Source organism: Bos taurus, chromosome 26 (genome assembly GCF_002263795.3).
Source record: "Bos taurus isolate L1 Dominette 01449 registration number 42190680 breed Hereford chromosome 26, ARS-UCD2.0, whole genome shotgun sequence".
Taxonomy (NCBI): Eukaryota; Metazoa; Chordata; class Mammalia; order Artiodactyla; family Bovidae; genus Bos; species Bos taurus.
Genome location: NC_037353.1, coordinates 5,469,462 through 5,492,581, shown reverse-complemented (window position 1 = coordinate 5,492,581; position 23,120 = coordinate 5,469,462). Strand labels below are relative to the sequence as shown.

Sequence of the window (23,120 nt, the reverse complement as noted above, 5' to 3'; positions counted from 1 at the left end):
TAGCATGCAATTGTGTTTTTGATCTATTTCCTAAAAGGAAAAAAAAAAAATTAAAGTTATGCACTAAAATATTTCAGATGACACCAGGACAGTATTCAGAACTTTTATAAGTCTAGAGTTACATCAAGAGATCCTGATTAGTAAATGCCATATCATAAGAGAGTATTAGAATACTAATGCAGCTTCTTTTTTCATCAGTTTGTGTCCTGATTAACCAGATTTGTCCCTGGTTGTAGGTGCTTATGATCTACATGTTAAAGTTTCTTCACACTTAGAAATTAAAAAGAAATAGTTGCTTAGTGTATATATATATATATATATATATATATATATATATATAAAATTTTTTTTTAATAAAGTTGGGAGCATAGTAATATTAGCCTGGCTCTTTTGTTTCTATTTCAGGGAAATTTTTCAGACTGCCAATTTGTCACAGAGAAACATCTGAAAGAGGAATGGTGGATATGATAGTTTTAGTGAATGTGTGTATAGTCTGCAATTTTTTTATTGAACTCTATATTTATGATTTGTACATGTTTTGTGCCAGTTTCTTGTACCTCAGTAAAGTTTCATTAATGGTAAAAAGTTTATCTCAAAGAAAATACTCATGTTAGTCATAAGTGAAAGAATATTTTTGAGGGATTCAGTTATCTTAAATTTGCTCCTAGTATATGAAAGAAATATCTTTGATTACTTAATCCAAACCCATTTTAATTTTAATTGGGAATGTTCTTTTTATTTCTTACGCTTACTTTGTTAAATGAATAAAAACTTGGGTTTAAAGCTTTAAAATAAACACTTTGATAATTATTTTTTTCTTTCTGTTTTTTCTTTGTACAGTGATAACGTGACCTATGTTGGAATCTAATTCCTATTCCTCTAATACAGAAATGAAGCTCTGCCATTATGTAAAACACACAGGGCATTTAAAAAGATGAACTGGTAGTTAGAGCTTGTCCTATTCTAAAACTGAGATTTTTTAACTTGAATTTCAAGAAATATTTGATCCCAAAGGAAAGTATCTGAATTTTTTTACTTCAGGTTACCTTGTCTAGCAGAGTTATCCTGACATTTAAATTGTTAAGCACATATATAGAATTTAAAGTTAGAGATTCAAACTTTTGAATTTTGTGCTGAATCATTTTCTATGATTTACTATTATTATAATTATTTGTAGCCAAACTTTGCCACTTACTTTGTAGCCCTTGGCTTTTCAAGTTTAATACAAAATTCACATTTCATTTCCTTAGTCACGTTAGCCTCATTTCAAGTGTTCAGTGGCTTGTGACTACTGCATTGGACAGAGGACATTTAGAGCATTTCCATTATTGTCAAAAGTTCTGTTGGACAACACTAATATAAGTACTAGAATAATATATTCCTTGGAGAGTTTTATTTTTGTTAAATAAAATTTATTTTGTTAAACAAAATTATTTTTATAAAAATAAAAATCATTGTAATGATGAACCATAAATGCTTGATATCTGATATTTAATAACAATATTTAAAAATAAGAATAGTCAAATAATAATTATAATTAAAATTTAAATGCTACATATCTAGTATCACAAATAAAGTTATATAGCCTTGTATAGATTCACTAAAACTATCATATCCACCTTTCCTCTTTCAGATGTTTCTCTGTGACAAATTAGCAGTCTGAAACCTTAATATTTTAAAACAAACTCTGTAACACAGTAGAAAAGAACAGAAAAGGCAGTTACAGCAAAATCATTTTGATTGTTTTGATTGCTTTGTATATTAAGCTTCTTTGCACTGTTCTTACTGATTACTTCCAATTTCAATAAACATGTAATTTTGGTTTGCTGTATTGCTAATTTACTAAATTACTATAGTGGCATATTTTGCCTTAACAGATTAAGGTGTTTTTAAACATAACCTTCCTGAAACAAATAATCATTTAATGCACAAGTTTAGGTAACTCAGAAGTATCTTTTAAGCATAACTTTCCCTCATACATTAGGAACAAATTACCGAAAATGAGATACAAAATTAAAAAAAAAAAAATCATGTTTACTGGACTATTTTTTTTAATTGAATGAAAGATTTTTTAAATTCTACAAAAGTTTCACACAGATTATTTTCTATAATCCCATCAGTTCAGTTCATTTCAGTTCAGTTGCTCAGTCATGTCTGACTCTTTGTGACCCCATGGACTACAACACACCAGGCTTCCCTGTCCGTCATCAACTCCCGGAGCTTGTTCAAACTCATGTTTGTTGAGTCAGTGATGCCATCCAGCCATCTCATCCTCTGTCGTCCCCTTCTCCTTCTGCCTTCAGTCTTTCCCAGCATCAGGGTCTTTTCCAATGAGTCAGTTCTTCATATCAGGTGACCAAAGTATTGGAGTTTCAGCTTCAGCATCGGTTCTTCCAATGAATATTCAGGACTAATTTCCTTTAGAATTAACTAGTTTGATCTCCTTGCAGTCCAAGGGATTCTCAAGAGTCTTCTCCAACATCACAGTTCAAAATCATCAATTCTTCAGTGCTCAGCTTTCTTTATAGTCCAACTCTCACATCCATACCTGACTACTGGAAAAACCAAAGCTCTGACTAGATGGACCTTTGTTGGCAAAGTAATGTCTCTGCTTTTTAATATGCTGTCTAATCAAATTGATCACATGGACCACAGCCTTATCTAACTCAATGAAACTATGAGCCATGCCATATAGGGCCACCTGAGATGGACAGGTCATGGTGGAAAGTTCTAACATGGTCCACTGGAGAAGGAAATGGCAAACCACTTCAATATTTTTGCCTTAAGAAGCTCATGAACAGTATGAAAAGGCAAAACAAAAACAAAAAAAAGATATAATTCCATAGTGACCCACTTTTTTTCCTTCTACTCCTACATAGGCTTTCTCTCCTTCCTGCTCCCCACTGGTAACCACTGGATTCTTCTCTGTATCTGTGAGTCTGCTTCTTTGGTGTTTTTAGTGTTTTTCAACTATATAAAACTACTGTCATATACATGCTATTTGTAATGGCTCCACTTAAAATTTCTGATTCTTTTATAGATTTGCTCCTCTTCGGAATCTGAAAAGATCTCATTTCAGAATAGTTATGAGGATAGTTGCCAGGATCATTAGCATTCTTTCAAATCTCTCACCTCTCTCTCACATTCAATTGAAACTAGCAAGTTAAAATGTGAATGATAAAAATTTCATAGGTACACTCAGTCAGTCAGTCAGTTCAATCTCTCAATCATGTCCGACTCTTTGCGACCCCATGACCCCATGAATTGCAGCACGCCAGGCCTCCCTGTCCATCACCAACTCCCAGAGTTCACTCAGACTCATGTCCATTGAGTCAGTGATGCCATCCAGCCACCTCATCCTCTGACTACTTATGACCATTTTAAAGGATTTTCAATTTTAACTTTGTCTATTTAGTTTTCAAAAACACATGGTTTTAGACCAAGACTTATATACAGTTGACCCTTGCACAACATGGATTTGAACTACAGAGGGTTCAGTTAAAGCCAGTGACTGAGGCTGGGTCAGACTTAAAATTAGCAACCAGTAAAGTGGCTGACTTTATTTTCTGGGCTCCAAAATCACTGCAGATGGTGACTGCAGCCATGAAATCAAAAGACACTTACTCCTTGGAAGGAAAGTTATGACCAACCTAGACAGCATAAAAAGCAGAGACATTACTTTGTCAACAAAGGTCCATCTAGTCAAGGCTATGGTTTTTCCAGTCGTTGTGTATGAATGTGAGAGTTGGACTATAAAGCAAGCTGAGCACCGAAGAATTGATGCTTTTGAACTGTGGTGTTGGAGAAGGCTCTTAAGAGTCCCTTGGACTGCAAGGAGATCCAACCAGTCCATCCTAAAGGAGATCAGTCCTGGGTGTTCATCGAAGGGACTGATGTTGAAGCTGAAATTCCAATACTTTGGCCACCTGATGCGAAGAGCTGATTCATTTGAAAACACTCTGATGCTGGGAAAGATTGAGGGCAGGAGGAGAAGGGGACAACAGAGGATGAGATGGTTGGATGGCATCACCGACTCAATGGACATGGGTTTGGGTGGACTCCGGGAGTTGGTGATGGACAGGGAGGCTGCAAAGAGTCGGACACAACAGAGTGACTGAACTGATCTGAACTGAAAATGTTCTTTAAAACACAAGGTCTATTTATGTTACTTATATAATGTTATGTTATTGCTGCTTTGGTGAGCTAACATTTATTGACCAATTATGATTGTGTAGGGGCTGTGTAAATACTTTTCATACATAACTTCATGTCATCTTTTCTACTGAGCAAGTTTTATTGCTATTAATTTATATGTGCAGAGATGGAGGCTCAGAGAAATGAGTGATTGGCTAACAATCATAAAGATGTGTGCTAGTTGCTCAGTCATCTCCAACTCTTTGAGATCCCATAGACTGTAGACCACCAGGCTCCTCCATCCATGGGATTTTCCAGGTAAGAATGCTGGAGTGTGTTGCCATTTCCTTCTCCAGGGGATCTTCCTGGCCCAGGGATAGAACCCAGGTATCTCACATTGCAGGCAGAATCTACTGTCTGAGCCACCAGGGAAGCCCTCACATCATAAAGATAGTTGATAGCAAAGTTGGGTAGATATTACATTAAAATCTATATTATAATCACTGCATTCAATGTGTCAGACTAAGTATCAGAACTAAAATTCCAGTGAAAACAACACTGAAAGCTAGATAATAAGGAAAGGAGTACATCAAGGCTATATATTGTCACCCTGCTTATTTAACTTATATGCAGAGTACATCATGAGAAACGCTGGGCTGGATGAAGCACAGGCTGAAATCAAGATTGCTGGGAGAAATATCAATAACCTCAGATATGCAGGTGACACCACCCTTATAGCAGAAAGTGAATAATTAAAGAGCCTCTTGATGAAAGTGAAAGAAGAGAGTCAAAAAGTTGACTTAAAACTCAACATTCAGAAAACTAAGATCATGGCATCTGGTCCCATCACTTCATGGCAAATAAATGGGGAAACAGTAGAAATAGTGACAGACTATTTTGGGGGGCTCCAAAATCACTGCAGATGGTGACTGCAGCCATAAAATATTCAAAAGCAAAGACATTACTTTGCCAACAAAGGTCCATCTAGTCAAGGCTATGGTTTTTCAAGTAGTCATGTATGGATGTGAGGGCTGGACTATAAAGCAAGTTGAGCGCCAAAGAATTGATGCCTTTGAACTGTGGCGTTGGAGAAGACTCTTGAGAATCCCTTGGACTGCAAGGAGATCAAACCAGGTAACCTTAAAGGAAATCAGTCCTGGATATTCATTGGAAGAACTGATGCTGAAGCTGAAACTCCAATACTTTGGCCACCTGATGTGAAGAACTGACTCATTGGAAAAGAGCCTGATGCTGGGAAAGATTGAAGGCAGGAGGAGAAAGGGATGACAGAGGATGAGATGGCTGGATGGCATCACTGACTCAATGAACATGAGTTTGCATAAACTCTGGGAGTTGGTGATGGACAGGGAGGCCTGGCATGCTGCAGTCCATGGGGTTCGGAAGAGTCGAACATGACCGAATGACTGAACTGACTGACTGAACTGAAAAGATCTTAATAATTTTTCCTAAACATATCAAGGAGATAGGAAGAAAATAAGTATGAAGGTCAAAAACTAAATGAAAACAAGAATCTAGACAGTTTAGTACTGATAGTAAGTTCACTACAGGGTTTCTGTTGATCCAAGAAAACTTAAAGTTTAACTTATGAGGTCTTGAGTGGCTCAGAGAATAGGAGGCAAGATCAAGGCCCACTCATAGACGTGAGTCTCATAAGCCTCCACTCTGAAGAAGGCTAAGTTCTCATTTTAAAGGTGGATGAGAAATTTATCTCCCCTTTCCAGCCACCACTGCCACTGCCACCCAAAACTAAAAAGAAAACTGCCTGGTTAAACCCTGATGTTGAATGCAGTGGAGAAAAAACAGAAAGCAAAGACACCCAAACTTTACTGAAACTCAGTCTATAACCAACACAAGCCTTCATCAGCATTTACAACCTTTATTCACACACCACGATTTCCTCAACTCAAGGATAAATCATAATGTTATCAATTTGTAAATTCAGTGGTCCTGAACTCTACCTGAATAAACCGAAGAACCACAACTGAGAATTTTATTTTTAATGATAACAGTCTAGTTTTCTCACAGAAGCAAACACTTTTTCAAAAAAGTTATCTACAATCTATGCCTCAAGTAATTCTAACAAATAAACTCCAAGAAAGATGAAAAGTTAGAGTCAGATAGTTCTCAAAATGAACAGGAAACCAAGTATCATGAAAAGAGAGCCCATTGAGACAGAAAATCAAAGTCATACCCACAAAGGCTTTAGATATGTGAATTTGGAAAACAGTATAATGTAAATGTTCAATATGTTTCATTAAATAATATATATTTTTTAAAATATAAATAAAATTAGATTAGTTGAACGTAGGTAAAATGTATCTTCTCGAAGTCAGAAAATAATAACTGAAATGAAAAACTCATAGATGAAGTTGTTAGAAGCTTATGCATATGGCACAAGAGTTTTAGTGTACTGAATGACAGAGCAAAAATTAGATTTCACATATTCTAGAGGATTAAGAACCAGATTGGAAGGAAATACTTTGCCTAAGATATTGTTAGTGAACTCAGGTTTAAATAGAGTAAAATAGCCAAGAGGTATTTTTTTAATAAATAAATTATTAGGAATATAAACTGCATTGTTTCCATAAAAACTGGAAAACATTCATAGAAATAGTCTATGAAAGGGAAAAAAATAAAAATTAGAAATCTACTCCATCGTTTTTTTAGATTGTAATAAGGGGGCATATAACAAATTTGGCTAAACTAACATCTAAAAGTTAAATCTGATCTATTGTGAAAATTCTAAATGAATCAAATTTACTAAAGAATCAATGCCATTTTATTTATTCCATCAGCTCCTTTATAATAAAAAACTTATATTGGATTCCTGACACAGCCATTATTATCTGGAAGAGGTGACACTGGAAGATTTGATTCACTGACTTTCGTGAGTTTCTCTTTATGAGCAAAATCAGGAAAGTTATGTCTACAGCTGTTTTTAAAAATGAAAGTCAGAAATGAATATTATAATTATACTTGCTGTAATTATATTTTTAAATGAAAACTAGGACACAGAAAACCACTTAGGCATTTCTAAGACCTCATCTGGAAAGTTTAATGCACACAGGTGGCCAACATTAAGAGAAAATCACCAAATAATTGCTTCTATCATACAGGGGAGTAGGTGAGCACATTAATTTTCTCACAGCCTAAATAACTGTTCCCCTCTGTTGACTAAATGAATACTATGGATGCAGAAATATTAGTAGAATAATTAGTGATGTCCAGAGAACTTCCAAAGCCCATTAAAGTCCAATGATGCTAACTTTAATTTTTGCTTCTCAATTAGACCCCATTTTAACATTTAACATTGAAGCCTTAATCTCCCTGAAATTAGAGTGTAAATATTTTAGATTGTCAGGGTAAAAATACTCAAATCTCACATTACCACCAATGAATGTCAGCATGTCAAGCTGTTTGCAAGGAACAAAAAGAACAGAGCTTTGACTTAGACTAGTTGAACTTGGCTTCTGTATTTTTAGGAACTATAAAGAAACCTTCACTTTAAAGCCCTTAAAGGCTGTATGCCCAACATATACTAAATATAAACAAGGAAAGTGTCAGATAGATTGATCTATTTGGAAGGCTATTTAAGACTTCTGTAAAAACAACAGCAAAAAAGAGATGATAATTTTTTTTTAAGATTTTAAATAAGAAAGCTTAGTATTTGATTTTTTATAAGAATGTCAAAAAAGGACCACAGTCCAATAGAAATAATTCTTAATTTCAATAAGGACATTGATCCTTTAAGTATAAAGTAATTCAGAGATAGTCTAATGAGTAAATCACAACTCAATGTAGAAACAACTGTCTAAAAATGGTTTGTCATATCATGCAACACAGTATTACAGAATTTTCAGGGTTTATTATTATTATATCTAGAAATTGCCAAAATTTTCACCTAAGTTAAAGAGTGGTACCAAATAACACACAATAATATCTATTTGAAAAATTAAATAAAGAAACTGAAGATTAGCAAACTATTCCTTTTATATTTTTTTACAGTTATACACTGAAACATTCTGTATTACAGGAAGCATGAGAGTACAAAATAAGAATGTCTTTCATTTACATAATAATTGAAGCATTGTTTCAGTTTTAGTTCCATTCCCTTGTAAAATATTTTGGAAAATAAATATTATCTCAAAAATAACTTGTTCTTTTCCTCATCATTGGTAATATAATGTGATCATATATTCTTCAATGATGCTTTGAAATGAACTCTGAAATCATTTTTTCTAACTTCTCATTCACGTGAAAAAGAAAGAAATTGCAGTCTACTCAATAGACATAGTATCAAAAGAAAATACAGGCACAATTTGAGCCCTCTATTTAAGAGAGGAAACTAACTTTTAAAGTTGATTTTGGATTAAAAAAAATGTGGATTTTTACAGAAAACTAACACATTAAAATTTTAAGAAATTTGTACTTTTGTAAGAATTCTTATTTTTTAAATTTTATTTTATTTAACTTTGCAATATTGTATTGGTTTTGCCATATATCAAAATGAATCTGCCACAGGTATACATGTGTTCCCCCTCCTCATCTTGCGAATCCTAAATCCTTCAGTATTCAAAGGAAATTTAATGACATATGCATTACCTCAAGCTTTCTGGTTCTTCCTTAGTTACATTACATTCAATCAATTTAAACCAAATTTAGTATCTTCTCAGCTGTCACCCTCTAGTCCTTCCTCTGGCTACCATACTTGTTCCTCCTCTGTCTTCTCTTCTCATGGTAAGGGTATTAGCTCATATGGATTGACTGAGCTAAAAATCTCAGTAGGGTCTTCAACTGTCTCACCTCATCCCTTTCCTTTCTACTCCCAGTCCATCATCAAGCCTAATAAGTTCTACTCTGAAATATTTCTCACTTCAGTGACTATCCATCAAGCTGACATTGCCCAATTTCAGGCTCTCCTGTTTCATTTTTAAATTCAACAATAGCTTAAAAATGAATGATAGCTCCTGCCTCCTAGAAGATGAAATTTAAGACAAGTCCATGAAATATTCCCAGTCTAATCCCAGTTTAACATTCCATTTTCTTGCTCTATATTTACTCTGTTTATATTTCTCCAAAACCAACCACATTACCTACTTTTTTTTCCTTCTGAACAATTTATGCTCTTTCATGATTTCAGTCGTTTGCACACATAGCTTCTTTTTTTTTTTTTTTCACACATAGCTTCTTATCACTTAAAATGACTCATGTCTGCTAGGCCATATTCACTCCTGAACTACACTGTTGCACATGTGTGTGGGCATGTACATACACACACATATTGAATATATGGTACTAAAACAGCTTGCTGCTGCTAAGTCACTTCAGTCGTGTCCGATTCTGTGCGACCCCATAGACGGCAGCCCACCAGGCTCCCCCGTCCCTGGGATTCTCCAGGCAAGAACACCGGAGTGGGTTGGCATTTCCTCCTCCAATGCATGAAAGTGAAAAGTAAAAGTGAAGTCGCTCAGTCGTGTCCGACCCTCAGCGATCCCATGGACTGCAGCCTACCAGGCTCCTCCATCCATGGGATTTTCCAGGCAAGAGTACTGGAGTGGGGTGCCATTGCCTTCTCGGCTAAAACAGCTTATAAGACTGCTTTTTTGAAGGGTATCCCCTAGGGAGTGCTGCATGTTTTCAGTAGTATATTTTATATATTTTTGTACACTTTTTACCTTGGCATATTCTAATATTTAATTATGTCTTCATTACACATAAACTTTGTTTCCATTTATATCTTTTATTATGGAATAATGTCCAGTTAATGGTCTAATAATATTTGGCTGAAATATGAATATAATATCAGAGATTAATATTTAGAAGTGATGGATATGCTTAGGTCTACCACTTAATGGCCATATGAATGCGGGCAAACAATTCTCTAGAGTTTAGTTCCTCATTATAAATGAGTAAAATAGGACATGCTGAATAGGTTGGCTGTGAATATTCACTGAGGTATAAAATGCAGTGCCTGGTATGAACCATCGAGTTTAGGTCGTTCTTGCCAACTTTGCTATGAATACTCTGGAGCTTTCTAGCTTATCTCTTCTATTTCTTATTACCTCTTGTACATTGACAAACACATTACTTTCTATCTTTTGTACTTGGCTATATATTCACTGGGAGCAGGGCTATTTTCTAATTCATCTTTGTATTTCATAATCCCCATTGGCCAATGCCACTACTTTAAAAATTTAAATTTAAAATATATTTTTGCTCAATTCCTTTGAACATAATTTTTAAAGGTGTTTTTGTTCTCATCATTAGATTACTTAACACAGTATGTCCTTAATTTGTGAATTAATTTGGACCACTTGTTCCACAAAAAGATTTGAGTATCTTTTTGTTTAAACATCATGACATATATTTTTACAATATTAAGGCAGAATTAATGTTAAAAGTTACATAACGGCACTCTTCATTCATGCAAAAATGTTTAGCATATGAATAATGTATAAGAAGCCTACTTGTCCTTCAATTAACTCTAATATAAAGTCAGGGGATAGCCAAGCATTTGAAAATTAAATCAGAATGTTTAACTCTATTCATTCTATTTGGCAATGTTTTATTGCCTAATAAGAAATTAACAAGCACAAACTAAAAGCTTTACTACGAAAAGAAAAACCTTTATTGTCACTTTACAGGAAAAAACGTATGTCAAGGGAAAATAGAATTCAATTTATAAACCTTTTACCTTGGAAAATAAATTGAGAACTTTCAAAAATATATTGAATTTAAAGTGCTGTGATAAAACTAATGGACACCAAAAGAAAAGCTTTTGAATTGTTAAAGGGACACTAAAGTAAAGAAGAGTGTATTTACAGATTGCAATGGTGCTATTTGCACATGGCATGACAATGAAACCTGTCTCCTTGAATATATATGTTGAAATATTTTAACATGAAAAGCACATTCAACAAAAGACATTGGTCTCTGAAATGGTCTTCTTTTAATGTTTTTGGTAGTGTTTTAGAACTCTTTCTCTCCACACACACACATATATACACAGGTACATATATATGTATATTTTTCTACTTTATAAAATGATGAATTTTATGTCCATATTCTCCTCTAACAAGTTTGCTAAGAAAAAGACCAAAAAAAAAAAAAAAAAAAAAGCTGTAAAACCAAACTAAAATTCCTATAAAATAGTCTTTGTTGAATGAAATTCTAAAGTGAATTGACCCCAAAATGATATGTTATAAAACATAGTGGCCAATGGTAAATTTTCATCTAGAGATTATACAGCAAAAGGTTAGTATTCCCAAAGCTTGTTTTCGGAACAGCTTTATTCTTTGAGAAACATGGATAGGATGGTGTAAATTTATCAACATAATTTTACAAAATTATTAAAGTATCTTTATTTTTACTTCCTTTATAAAATTTCCTGTCATTTCTGTCTAATTATTCTTAGTCTGTGTTATTTATAAATGTAAAATGTAATAAATGGCCAATAATAATTTATAATGTGCCTAATATATAAAATATTTTATTACTTCTTGCTTGTTAGAGAAATACCAGAAATGCAAATTAATAAAGGAATATTAAAAACTCTACAATGTCATCCATTCATTGTTATTATTAATATCTTTATATACGTCCTTCTGGGCTTCCCTGGTGTCTCAGAAGGTAAAGAATCCGCCTGCAATGTGGGAGACCTGGGTTCGATCCCTGAGTTAGGAAGATCCCCTTGGAGCAGGGCATAGCAACCCACTCCAGTGTTCTTGCCTGGAAAATCCCCAGGGACAGAGAAGTCTAGTGGGCTTCTAGACACAAGACAAAAAGTCTAGTCTTGTGTCCACGGGGTCACAAAGAGTCAGATGTGACTAAGCACAGCACATATGTCCTTATATATTTACAATATATATACAAAGTATATATATATATATATATATATATATATATTTATACACACACACATATATATAGAATGTATATACACACACATATATTCATGTATGTAGACTGTACATACACTGTATATAGAACGTATACGTACAATGTATATAAGATGTTTGTGTGTATATATATACATATATGCACATATATACAGAATGTATTATTACACACATATATACACTTTCTGTAACCAAGGGCATGCCATCTTTGTGACTTTATAGCCTAGTATTCTCAGTCATTAATCAGACATTCAGAATTTTCTTTATTTCAAACAAAAGAGAGTATATCCAGATAAGCATAATATTAAGAGTAGGATAAAAGTTATGATAATCAAGTAAAATTATTAACAAACAGAAAAAAATCTATAAATTGTTTTAAAACAATTTATCCGTTCTATATACAGTGTATGTTCAGTCTACATACATGTATATATGTGTGTGTATATACACCTCAGAGAGCATCAAAGTTAAAGTTTGAAAGACATTGAAAGTGAAAGTGTTATTCCCTTAGTCATGTTTGACTCTGTGAGCCCATGGACAGTAGCCCACAAGGCTCCTCTGTTCATGGAATTCTGCAGGCAACAATACTGGAGTGCGTAACCATTCCCTTCTCCAGAGCATCTTCCCTCTGGAATTGAACTCAGGTTTCCTGCATTGCAGGCAGATTCTTACTGACTGAGCCACCAACAAAAACTAGATAGCATTTATTCATAATAAAATTGTTAGCTTTGTTTGTGTGGTCCTACGTTTGTTTTAGCCAAAAAATAGCACTGGCCAACCTGCCTTTAACCTAACTGCCTTTGACTAGCTTTTCACTTTCCACTTCCCTGCATTGGAGAAGGAAATGGCAACCCACTCCAGTGTTCTTGCCTGGAGAATCCCAGGGACGGGGGAGCCTGGTGGGCTGCCGTCTATGGGGTCGCACAGAGTTGGACACAACTGAAGTGACTTAGCAGCAGCAGCTTTCTCTAATCTAAATAGTTCTCTAGCCAGTGAAGAACTGGCACTGGCAATGATTGAAGTCATTAAATGTAGGTTGACTCTCAGCACTGAAAAAGAGTAATGAATAGAAGATTATACTCAAGAAAGATCTAGGAAAACATGAAAAATAATCTGAAGGTTGTAACCAGTGTCCTTCTTTAGGCTAAGCACTTTATGAATAGAGTATCATTTAATTTTCTTAACTCTGGTGGCAGAAAGAAACAAATTCATTCTGTAAATGGCATTCCAACCGTGGAGGACCCAGTTGTTGCTGTTTGGTCACTAAGTCCTGTTCAACTCTTTGTGACCCCACAAACTATAGCCCTCCAGGCTCCTCTGTTCATGGGATTTCCCAGGCAAGAAAAGTGGAGTGAGTTGCCATTTCCTTCTCCAAGGAATGTCCCTCACCCAAGGATCGAACCCATGTCTCCTGCATTGGCAGATGGATTATTTACCACTGAGCCATCAGGAAAGCCAGAGGACCTGCTAAATGACCTCAAATCAAACAGTTCATAAGCAAAGCCTTTCATCTTTCACTCTATGTCTCATGTAGGATTTGCCATCAGACTTGTACCTAGAGAAGTATGTGGTGAAGGTCATTTCTAGCTCCTTGCTTCAGAGACAGATAGCCCCTGTACTAAACCAATAAATTTCATTAAAAATTGCACTTAACAGTTTTCATTTTTTTTCCCTTCTGTGAAGATACTACCAAGGTTCAGTAGGAATTAGATTAAGACAAGTAGCTTCATCTCTACACCTCTTTTTCAGAACAAAGCAGAACACAAACACTGGCAGGAAATGGAGTTGTCTTTGCTCTTATCCTGGTCTTGCTGCTCCATTAAATGACATGTTGAAAGAGAATTCAATATTTTAATTGCATTTGGTGTTAATCAGACCCTTATAAATGCAGGTGAGATTACACATTTTTATTGTGTTCTTTTCCTTGTCTCATTAGTTATCCCTAATTTCCATGATTGTTAACATAACATTGATATGTTCAGGAGGTGCCAGAAAAGATTATGTGTCAAGCCAGAGAAATGACTGCTTCATTTTTCAACTTTTTAACAGAGAGTTCATTTTATAATATTGAAAGATAAATTTTTGCAGTTCAGACTTTTCTATTAATACTTTTTCTTTGAAAAATAGGTTTTTTTGACTATGTCTATCTCTAAGGGGGGAATTTAAGGGATTTCCTTAAGACTCTGAAATTGCTAGTCTTTTCAAGTTTGGGGCTTTTTTTAAGGTGACTTTAGTACCCTCTTACAGAAAAAGCCTATTTTAAAAATTTTACAGATTTCTTGATTATGCTTCTATTTTTTCTATGAGAACTTCAAGGCTTTTTTCCATTTCTCAGATGTATGTTAATTGCTGAAGATAAGCTCACCCAATTTTGTGGTTTGCTAAGGACAAGAACACAGAACAAAAAATCAATATGGCCTTTTAAAAAATATACTCTTTTTTAAAGAACAATATAGAATTTATTGAAGTTACTGTATTATAACAAAGTCAGATCACTCATTAATTTAAATAAAAATACATGATCCCCATCCTACAAAGAGATAATTCTAACTTGAAGGTGAATCTCAGCAACTGAACAGCAGTAGCAACAGCAGTCAATAAGTATCTCCTTGGAAACTATGTACCTAATATCATATTATACTAAAGATAAGGTTGCTGACCTCACAGAATATATGAGTCATTAGTAATCAGTCAATTGCCTAGTGATTGTCATAAAATATTGAGGAATACTGGAAACTAACAAATGTCTATGCACATTGTTTATCTTGCCCTTCTGAGAGACTTGGAGAACTAGATGAGATTAGTTGGGAAAAGGGGTCTCATTTTGCCCAGAAAATCTTCAGAATCCAACATAGTTCTGGGCTAATCAGAGACTAAAGAAACTGTATAAGAAGTAGGTTTGGAAGTCAGGCAGTCTTATTTTAAAATTAGCATATTTTAGTCAAAAGTATGCAATTCATGATTAGCAGTCGGTTAGGAATTCCTGTAATGTCCTCTGATGCCAAATGACCACTAACATCCTATTTACTACCATGATGATTCCTTAATAAGAGGTAGAAGGCATATAGACATTTGACGGCTATAAAATAAATTGTAATCCAATGCCTATGATCTCTAAAAGTAAATCTTTTCTTCTTAAATATAAGAACTCACTGAATCAAATGAATGCTAATTAAAACAAATGTGGTATACATAAAACTGAGGTAAGATACCTCTTACAAGGGCTCCCCTTGTGGCTCAGCTGGTAAATAACCCACCTGCAATGCAGGAGACCCCAATTCGATTCCTGGGTTGGGAAGATCCCCTGGAGAAGGAAATGGCAACCCACTCCAGTATTCTTGCCTGGAAAATTCTATGGATAAGGGGAATGGTGGGCTATAGTCCAAAGAGTCGGACATGACTGAGTGACTTCACTTTCACTTTCACCTGAAATTTACACAGTATCTTAGGTTCAATTAGGAAAAAAAAAAAAAAAATTCAACTAGCAACAAACAAAATTTCTCTATGGGCTTCGTTTGTGGCTCAGCTGGTAAAGAATCTGCCTGCAATGTGGGAGATCTGGTTTGACCCCTGGGTTGGGAAGATCCCCTGGAGAAGGGAAAGGCTACCCACTCCAGTATTCTGGCCTGGAGAATTCCATGGCCTTCATAGTCCATGGGGTCGCAAAGAGTCAGACATGATTAAGCAATTGTCACTCATTCACTCAAGATACCTCTAATTACATAGGAAATTTATAGAAGGATTGATTATTTAAAGAGAAGACTCATTTTTCCAGTAGCGCCACTGAAGAATGACATCTTCCTGAACCTGGGTCATCTTCTCCAATGAATACTGGTTACAACCAACCAATTTCCATTATGGTTTGAAAGGCTGCTACAAACAACTGAAATTCCTCCTTGAATAGGGAGCAACTCCTATTATGCTATTAATAGATTCCTTTGCCCTAGTGTCCTGTGGGTTTATTTCAATATGATCTCTGCAGATTCAAATTATAGCTCAGATTCACATTAGCTAACATTTCAGTAATCATATCAATTTCTTTTTCACCAACAGATTTCTTAATTTTATCAATATAGTTAGCTTCTTTGTGACTAAACACTTTGTCGGCTCTATTTTGCAAAACAATTTTTGTCTTTCTTCAGTACCAGCTGTGCCCCAGACCTTTAAGCCATTAGCTCTAACAGTTTGGCATGCTGTTACTCCAACTCCTCCACTAGCCCCATGAACCAGAACACTTTCTCTAGCTTGCACATGGGCACTGAGGAGCAGAGCTCAAAAAAGCAGCAAAATATGGGATACCAATGACAGCTCCTTGTTTAAAACTCATTTTTCTGGCAGTTTGTAAACAGCGTAATCTCATGCCAGAGCATAATCTGCAGAGTCCTCAGAGATCATGCTGGTAGTGAACATTCTGTCACCTTTCTAAGAGCAAATCAAACAACGATCTTGGTGGTAAGGAACTAGAAATCAGTCTGGGATACCATCAGGTCTAACCCTGGCACATCTCCACCCCGTCTCGGTGGTAGAACCAGGAGGGACAAGTAAGGCGCCTGCGTCAGTAAGGGACACACTAAGTCCAACCAGGGAAGGAAAGCTTCAGTGGAAATTCTGTCTACACCCCCATCTAGAATTGGGGTGGGGGGGACGCTTCCGGTGGAAAGAAGACATGGCTTTGGATGCCGCTTTTTCTCTCTCTTATAGATGGGAGCTAGCAGTTCCAAAACCATTCCTTTAAAATGTATTTTAAAAAACAGCTGGGGCAAGTTTGATCCCCAGAGTTTAAAAAGGCATACCTGATCTTCTTCTGTGATACTGAATGACTACAGTATCCTTTGGAAGATGGGGAATGCTGGCCAGTTGAAGTCTCTCAATTACGATATTGTTTTACAACTAGATTGGTTCCATAGAAAACAAGAGAAATGGGTAGAAGTGATAAATGTGTTGCTCTTTTTCTCTCTGCAAGACACATGCCAGGCTTGTGTCCTAAGGATGCAGATTTGGGTGTAAAATCTTCAGTTGCCTCCTGTTCTCTTACTTTGCCCCTGTATCAGGGGCTCTCAACTGAACAGGCTGAGAATCAGGGCACCCTTTCAGGAGGGGTTGCCTCAATATCGGTAAAAATTCACACAGCACCAATTGTGGTCAATACTATTGAGAGGATCCAAAAAATACATAGAAGCCTTTACGGGACTAACTTTACCTTATGAGCTTACTTGGAGAGATACAATGTATGTCTTGGGACAGACACTGATTCCTGACTCAAAAACTTGAGTTTTGGGGGAGGCTACTACCTTCAGAGATGAATGGTTTGAGTGTGAGACAAGGGGAAAGAGCGAACATGAAATAGCCCTTCTTCCTGCTGGGAGCCAAACGGTTCCCATAACAGAGCCACTTTGCTGGATGTATTCTTGCAGGACTCAAGTGAGCACGTGCTAAGACTTTATATTAAGTTGGCTGACATAGAAGAGGGAGAGAAGGAAACTCCTGATAAACTCCTTGTATAGACTACAGGAGGCTCTCCACAAGTTTACTGACATTGATCTCAAAATTACAGAGGGAGAAATGATCTTAAAAGATAGATTTCTCTCTTAGTCAACTCCAGATATCTGCCATAAGTTACAAAAACAGGCGTATGGACCAAATCAGTCTTTAGATAATTTGTTGAAACTGGCTCAGATGGTATATTATGGTAGAGAATATGAGGAGGAAAATAATAGGAAAAAAGAGCCAGGAAAAAGACTGAAGCCCCAACAATGGCTGATAGACATGCTCTGAAACAGCCTGAGAAAAATGCCCAGAGGAACCCAGGTGAAAAGGGATGGATTTGTTATTTCTGTGGAAAGGAGGGGCATCTCAAGTGGGATTGCCCTCAGGCATCTAAGCGATCCCCAGCTCCAGGTCCAGTCTGCAAGGGATCTTACTGGAGAAGAGACTGTCCTCTGAGGTGTAGGTCCCAGGGGTCAGACTCTCAAGACAATCAGGACTGAAGGTGCCCAGGGGTCCCCACACAAGCTCCTGTCCTAATCACACCCGAGGAACCCCAGGTATTAATAACTGTGGAGGGCTAGTCAGTCAATTTCTTTTGAACACTGGGGCAAATTTCTCCCTGTTTGCTAAAGCCCCTGGTCTGCTTTCCTCCCTATCCACTATCATAATGGGACTGTCTGGATGAGCCAAAGATTATTATGTCAGTCATCATTTAAGCTACAACTGGGACTCTGTGCTGTTTTCTCATGAGTTTCTAATCGTGCCAGAGTCTCCCTCACCCCTTCTGGGGAGGGATATACTGAACAAGGTCCAGGCCTCTATTTTTATGAATACGGAACCCACTTTTTCATGGAACAAACTGTAAATCCTAGAATGTGGACTGATGAAAAACTTTGGGTTGAGCACAAAATGCTGTTCCTATCTTTATCAAGCTCAATGACCCTCACCTATTTTCACTTCAAAAGCAGTATCCACTAAAGCCAGAGGTTAATGAATGGGCAAAATCTTACTGTACTGACTTCTCATGATGTAAGTGAGATCTTAAACTCTATAAAGTTCAGAGCAACGATGTTCCACATTTAAAGCTACTGTACCTCGATGGGTGTCAAAAGCTCTAAGAATAGAATATCACTTACACTGTTCCTAGAGATCCCAATCTTCAGAAAAAGTTGTAAAGGCTGATGGCATTATTAAAAGACACCTGTGTAAGCTAACTCAGGAAACACAAGACAGCTGGTTTACATTCTACCCATAGCTTTAATGAGGGCTCATACTGCCCCTAAGAAGAAGGGACTGTCTCTCTGACAGACTGTTTTTGTGCACAGATATTGTCATAGATCCTGAAGCCTTAAAATTAAGTATGTGACTCAGCTTTTAGCTTTTCAACGGACATTACCAGGAGATTAACTCCTGAACCAGCCTTTGAGTCAAACAAGCTGGTGTTTGAGCCAGGAAATGAGATGGGCCTGGGAATCTATGTGGGCTTACTTCTGCTGATTCCAAAAGTCCTGAGTCTGCCATTTGACCCTCAAGACAATGCCTTCCTGTCCTGGGCTTTTTCCTATGCTTCATTCCACAATTGGTCTAATTGCTAGGTCTAAGGAGCACTCCCCTCCTCATCAATTGAAAGCTTCCCATGGTAGGTTTCCCCACTTTAAGGAAAGGACTTTCTTCAACTCTGTGATGACATCTAACAATCCTAAGATGGATTGATGTAACTATGGACATAATGTGGCTTTTAATTTTGGTTTTAACTTGGTTTAATGACTATTTCTTCTTACATCTGTAATTGTTTAATGGGGTTTGTTCTAACCGTCTGAAAGCTTTAAGTTACAAATGGTTGTCCAGGCTCCTACGAGTGCCACAACCTCCTCTATTACTTGGATCAAAGACCCTCTGAGGGTTAGGAGAATATGTTGTCTCAACAATTTAGGGACCACACCTCTCAACAGGAAGTAGTTATGGAGCAAAATCGACACCCCTTTCCCTTGGCAACACAATTCTCCTAAAAGAAAAGGAGGAAATGAGAGAGTCAATTCCTAGACAGTTTGATAAGAGTCCAGTATCCCCGAGGAGAAGAAGGGAATCTGGGGCTCTCGAAGCAGAGATATGGGTCTGGAATTCTCAAGGAGGAGGAAAGGACAAATATTTCTTTTTTCTCTAAATTCCTTAGTCTTAGTCACATAAAATGTGTGTTTTTTTTTTTTTTTTTTTTCTTTAAGCCTGGAACTGATGATTACACAACAAACAACTCAGTTTAAACTCTGTACTAGGGATTATATAACAACAATATATTCTGCTTGAGGACAGTTTCTCCTTGCTGAAAGTGAAGTCACTCAGTCGTGTCCGACTCTTTGCGACACCATGGGCTGTAGCCTACCAGGCTCCTCCATCCATGGAATTTTCCAGGCGAGAGTACTAGAATGGGTTGCCATTTCCTTCTCCAGGATATCTTACTGACCCAGGGATTGAACCCAGGTCTCCTGCATTGCAGGCAGATGCTTTACCTTCTGAATCAGCAGGGAAGCCTGGTGAAAACCTTCTGGCTAATTCTGTTATCTTAAAATCTAAATTATGGGAGTGGGTTTTGTAAGATCTTTACAACCTTGAGACATCCTTTTGATTTATTGTAATAACTAATTAAAGTATATAACTCCCTTGCTAACACTAGCAAGGGGAGCATTCTCCATCCCCTTCTGATGTCTATATCAGAAGTTTTCTCTGTCCCATTTCTTACTTTAATAAAACTCTGCTACACAAAAGCTCTTGAGTGATCAAGCCTGGTCCCTGGTCCCAAAGGTAAATCTTCTTTGGAGATCATGAATCCAACATAGTTCACCAAGCTATCATCAGCAAAGCTTTTGCCTGTGCTCATGTGTTTTGCAAAGGCTTAGCTGTCTGTCTCTTTTCTTTTCTTTTTTTTTTTTTTAATTTAATTTATTTTTAAACTTTACAATATTGTATTAGTTTTGCCAAATATCAAAATGAATCCGCCACAGGTATACTTATGTTCCCCATCTTGAACCCTCCTCCCTCCTCCCTCCCCATACCCTCCCTCTGGGTCGTCCCAGTGCACCAGCCCCAAGCATCCAGTATCGTGCATTGAACCTGGACTGGTGACTCGTTTCATACATGATATTATGCATGTTTCACTGCTATTCTCCCAAATCTCCCCACCCTCTCCCTCTCCCACAGAGTCCATAAGACTGATCTATACATCAGTGTCTTTTTTGCTGTCTCGTACACAGGGTTATTGTTACCATCTTTCTAAATTCCATATATATGTGTTAGTATAGTGTATTGGTGTTTTTCTTTCTGGCTTACTTCACTCTGTATAATAGGCTCCAGTTTCATCCATCTCATTAGAACTGATTCAAATGTATTCTTTTTAGTGGCTGAGTAATACTCTATTGTGTATATGTACCACTGCTTTCTTATCCATTCATCTGCTGATGGACATCTAGGTTGCTTCCATGTCCTGGCTATTATAAACAGTGCTGCGATGAACATTGGGGTACACGTGTCTGTTTCCCTTCTGGTTTCCTCAGTGTGTATGCCCAGCGGTGGGATTGTTGGATCATAAGGCAGTTCTGTTTCCAGCTTTTTAAGGAATCTCCACACTGTTCTCCATAGTGGCTGTACTAGTTTGCATTCCCACCAACAGTGTAAGAGCGTTCCCTTTTCTCCACACCCTCTCCAGCATTTATTGCTTGTAGACTTATGGATCGCAGCCATTCTGACTGGCGTGAAATGGTACCTCATAGTGGTTTTGATTTGCATTTCTCTGATAATGAGTGATGTTGAGCATCTTTTCATGTGTTTGTTAGCCATCTGTATGTCTTCTTTGGAGAAATGTCTATTTAGTTCTTTGGCCCATTTTTTGATTGGGTCACTTATTTTTCTGGAGTTGAGCTCTAGGAGTTGCTTGTATATTTTTGAGATTAGTTGTTTCCCATTGCTTTATTTGCTATTATTTTCTCCCATTCTGAAGGCTGCCTTTTCACCTTGCTAATAGTTTCCTTTGTTGTGCAGAAGCTTTTAAGTTTAATTAGATCCCATTTGTTTCTTTATGCTTTTATTTCCAATATTCTGGGAGGTGGGTCATAGAGGATCCTGCTGTGATGTATGTCAGAGAGTGTTTTGCCTATGTTCTCCTCTAGGAGTTTTATAGTTTCTGGTCTTACGTTGAGATCTTTAATCCATTTTGAGTTTATTTTTGTGTATGGTGTTAGAAAGTGTTCTAGTTTCATTCTTTTACAAGTGGTTGACCAGTTTTCCCAGAACCACTTGTTAAAGAGATTATCTTTAATCCATTGTATATTCTTGCCTCCTTTGTCAAAGATAAGGTGTCCATATATGCGTGGATTTATCTCTGGGCTTTCTATTTTGTTCCATTGATCAATATTTCTGTCTTTGTGCCAGTACCATACTGTCTTGATAACTGTGGCTTTGTAATAGAGCCTGAAGTCAGGTAGGTTGATTCCTCCAGTTCCGTTCTTCTTTCTCAAGATAGCTTTGGCTATTCGAAGTTTTTTGTATTTGCATACAAATTGTGAAATTATTCTTCTAGCTCTGTGAAGAATACCGTTGGTAGCTTGATAGGGATTGCATTGAATCTATAAATTGCTTTGAGTAGTATACTCATTTTCACTATATTGATTCTTCCAATCCATGAACATGGTATATTTCTCCATCTATTAGTGTCCTCTTTGATTTCTTTCACCAGCCCGTAAATATGATTACACAATTTTAAGGTCCAAATTTTATCTCTCTGTCTTACAGTTTTGAATTTTGAAACCAAGAACCGGATAATCTCATATTATTTTTCAAACCAACTTGCATTGTCTTCACTAATCCTATCTTTGAGACCCAACCTACCATGTTTGATTACTGGCATTCCTCAAAGCCACTGATAACATGGTGTCCCATCCTCCCAAAATAAGCTTTCCTGCTAAATATCATTAAAAAACCTACATGGCTTTGTTTCACTAAGAATTAAAGTTAGGTAATTCCTTATTATTAACTATAACTATCAGATCAGATCAGTCGCTCAGTCATGTCCGACTCTTTGCGACCCCATGAATCGCAGCACGCCAGGCCTCCCTGTCCATCACCAACTCCTGGAGTTCACTCAGACTCACGTCCATCGAGTCACTGATGCCATCCAGCCATCTCATCCTCTGTCGTCCCCTTCTCCTCCTGCCCCCAGTCCCTCCCAGCATCAGAGTCTTTTCCAATGAGTCAACTCTTCACATGAGGTGGCCAAAGTACTGGAGTTTCAGCTTTAGCATCATTCCTTCCAAAGAAATCCCAGGGCTGATCTCCTTCAGAATGGACTGGTTGGATCTCCTTGCAGTCCAAGGGACTCTCAAGAGTCTTCTCCAACACCACAGTTCAAAAGCATCAATTCTTCAGTGCTCAGCCTTCTTCACAGTGAGAAAAATATAAGCTCCTCCAGTTTGCCCAGAATTATTTTGTATCTTACAAGAAAAATAGCTTGAATTACCAGAAAGATGAATAACTTTCTCCTTTTTGCCTTTTATGAATTTAGAGCTTTTAAAACTTTATTTTTCAAATTAT

The 23,120-nt window shown here is 36.8% G+C and overlaps 1 protein-coding gene and 1 pseudogene across 1 annotated transcript in view; both read right to left on the bottom strand.

Moving 5' to 3' along the window:
* The window catches only part of PCDH15 (protocadherin related 15), a 1,060,244-nt gene that overhangs the window by 76,716 nt on the left and 960,408 nt on the right, over positions 1 to 23,120 (bottom strand). The gene's annotated exons all lie outside the window — the stretch shown is intronic.
* On the bottom strand, positions 15,568 to 16,780 carry LOC107131862 (quinone oxidoreductase-like; annotated as a pseudogene).